Source organism: Diachasma alloeum, unplaced genomic scaffold, assembly GCF_001412515.2.
Source record: "Diachasma alloeum isolate Michigan unplaced genomic scaffold, Dall2.0 Dall_scaffold_01156, whole genome shotgun sequence".
NCBI lineage: Eukaryota > Metazoa > Arthropoda > Insecta > Hymenoptera > Braconidae > Diachasma > Diachasma alloeum.
In genome coordinates, this window is record NW_021681266.1 from 487 (window position 1) to 3,833 (window position 3,347).

Sequence of the window (3,347 nt, forward strand, 5' to 3'; positions counted from 1 at the left end):
GCGTATTGCATCTGGGGTCAATCGGCCTAGCAGTTCCGACGATGTTCGATGATTTATGTTAATAGATTAGGTTTCATCGATGAAAACTAGACCCCATTTTTGCGAAGGCTAGGGAATGTAAAACAATATCTGGAAAAAACGCAAAAGTGGATACATTCGGAAGACTACCAGTGCAATCGGTAGTAATAAAATATGATGAACAAAAATGGATACATGAAGTAATGTTGCATTGTAGAGCTCCTCAAGTACTGCAACGGCTCCAACAAGCGAAAAGAAAAAGGTTGCCCGAAAAGAAAAAAGGGAGGAATCTGTTGGAGGACAATTGCTTGAGGACGTCAAGAGGACCGTTCAAGAAGCCTTGGCTAGCCACGGAGACAAGGTACAATTTCATATAAGCTTGTTAATTCTGATAACCTCGTGTATAATTCAATCTCAGCGGTAATTACGGAGATATTTTTTGTTTTCCTGAAGAGCTATTATACGCAATAATTCTCGAATTATGGAACCGTTTCGAATTATGGTCCTTTCATTTCCTCAAAATGTTTGTCTGAATGTCGTCTACCTAGATCACTAAATATATATGCATCAAGATATATATATATATATATATATAATTGTTTCGATGACCTGTACCTAGATCAATCGGACATGTACCCCATGCATATAAAGTTCTTCGCATATTAATCATTCTGTTCAGTCCTTGAAATATTTGTACGCAATTTAGCTCTCACAAAAATCTAGCCGTCAACTTGAAATTTGAATAGAATGTTCCTCTCATGATTAAAAAAAGTTGGTATTAACGAAGGGTTCAATCGCATCGATAGTTCCGGAGATGTTAAACTTTTACTGGAAATCTTTGCTTTTAAATGTAATCGCTAACGATTAATTTGGAAGCTTGCTACCAATGTCACTGATAGAAATGAAAGAAAATGAGGTAACTAGTAGTCGAAGTAGCGGTCAAATATCTAATGCTGAAAAGGCTCCGTTACCTACTTGTTATTACGTTTCAACAGTCAGTCGAATGAATCATAAAATTAGGTTTCCGGGTATTCTAAAAAGCTTTACCAACCCCAACATTCCTGAAGAATCGAATACAGTACAGTTCAGAAGGCTCGCGCCATTATTTTGTATGCCTTTATTTGGCCGAAGGTCGACGTTTTGTTGGTTGTTTGCTTCCGAATGGCAACTTCACGTATGACAAAATCGTATAGAAAGTTTCTATACGACTGGCGTGTAAAATTGCTATACGCTTTTCGAATATGATATTCGGATATTTTCTATACGAAATTGTCTTATACGGGTTATTCCTATACGAATTTGTATAGAGATGATGCGTATAGGAAATTTTCGTATAGAAAATATCCGAATATCATGTACGAAACGCGTCTAGAAATTCTATACCCAATTGGTATAGAAAGTTTCTATACGATTTTTTCGTACGTGTTTACACTCGGTCAATTTGATATGAACCATAGAAATACGTTAAGTTTGGCGATAATGTCTGTAATCCCCACCCCTTCCTTCCCTTCTTTTCGCTAATGGAGTTTTATGAAATTGAGTAATAATATNTGGGTTATTCCTATACGAATTAGTATAGAGATGATGCGTATAGGAAATTTTCGTGTAGAAAATATCCGAATATCATGTACGAAACGCGTCTAGAAATTCTATACCCAATTGGTATAGAAAGTTTCTATACGATTTTTTCGTACGTGTTTACACTCGGTCAATTTGATATGAACCATAGAAATACGTTAAGTTTGGCGATAATGTCTGTAATCCCCACCCCTTCCTTCCCTTCTTTTCGCTAATGGAGTTTTATGAAATTGAGTAATAATATAAATATGAAAATTACAAAAAAAAAATTAAATTTGGTCCAATCATGGGTCCTAAATAGTACTAACCCCGGCGGCATGATCCGCTCGATTGGTCCAATAGTTCCGAAATGAAAGCCATTTAGTTATTTTAATCGTTCTATGTTTTAAATTGCTTCTTGCTAATATCTCCAAAACTGGTGAGCCGACTTTACTTTTACTTTTTCCAAAATGATCACTCCGACGGCCTCTATAAACGATGCGGACCGTTGTAGATATTTAATCTGTTGTAGGTTTCAAAAGAGAAGAGAGAGTATATGTTGGCAGATCACTACATAAAGGACCTGATCGAAGAGCCCAACTTTAAAGCCATGTGCTTTAAGATTGTGTCAAATCTGTGGGACAAGAGCGTAAGGATGACACTGTTCTTCAAGGTGCAGAAGAAAAACCCTCCTCCTGTGCAGAGGATCATCAGCAATGATGAAATCCAATTCATATCACGTAAGTGTTTTCCTTATGCTTAGAAATTAAGCTGAATGTCGTGAAATGCCTGAAAACGCAGGGAAAGACAAGGATACAAAGGAAACAAAATTGAAGTTGATGATGAAGATCTTCAATTCAGACTTGTGAAAGTGTTAAGTTGAGATGATTGTTCGCGTCCAAATACTGCGCTCTGACTGTCCAGAATCCGATTGAAACNTAGCTTCGTTGTAAACAAGTCAAAGTTCGATTATTTGCAGGAAAGCGTGAGGTAAATATTAGGATTAATTTTGAAGGTCGAGGTATATTCGGTGGAGGATTTGCCAAGACTGGATTTTGGCCAAACGGAGCGCAGTATTCGAGTACTGATTACATAATTTTTGGAACAATGGTTACTTCCGGAAAGAAATGTAGTTAGTTAGAAACAAGTGAGGAGCTACTATGCAATTATCCGGTGCAATTTCCGGCTACATTTTATAACACAAGAGGATCGTGACCGCGAATACTGCGCTGTGATTGGCTAAAATCCGGTGCCGAGAATCCTCTATTGAAATTCTTCATGAGATTATTTGGTTTCCAGAGATCCTCCGAAAAGCAGCCGAACATCCAAACATGACCGAGGAGAAGCAAAGGACATGGCATGAGGGAAAGTTAATGATAAAGTGGATATCCGCCAAACTAGCCAATGACCGCTACGAAAAACAAGACAAGGAGGAACTTTCGTGAAAATATTACATTTTTCTGAAAAATAAAATAAAATGCACTGAAATAAATGAATCTCCTACCAAAAAAAGTCCCGTACAAATATTTTACTCTTTCGTTATTTTTAAAATTCAAATGACCCTGATTTTCCGAAATTACTAAAAATTTTCAAGTGTGGCCTCATTCGATATTTTTCGTAAAGAGTTGATGAAATACAACGGGACTCGATCGATACTTAGAGTTGAAACACCATGGCGGGTGACTGTCTTATTCTTGTGCGACTTATGTTCGGAGTTTTTACGATGCTTTTTATATAAACATTCTGTCCGATGTTTGCCTCATTGTTTTGCC

At 37.1% G+C, this 3,347-nt stretch overlaps 1 long non-coding RNA gene across 1 annotated transcript; it reads left to right on the plus strand.

Moving 5' to 3' along the window:
- Nucleotides 1-275: 275 nt before the first annotated feature.
- LOC107045979 lies at nucleotides 276-3,045 on the plus strand. Its single transcript, XR_001461503.1, has 3 exons — nucleotides 276-379; nucleotides 2,108-2,315; nucleotides 2,875-3,045. It is a non-coding gene; the product is annotated as an uncharacterized LOC107045979 (long non-coding RNA).
- The last annotated feature ends 302 nt before the right edge of the window (nucleotides 3,046-3,347 follow it).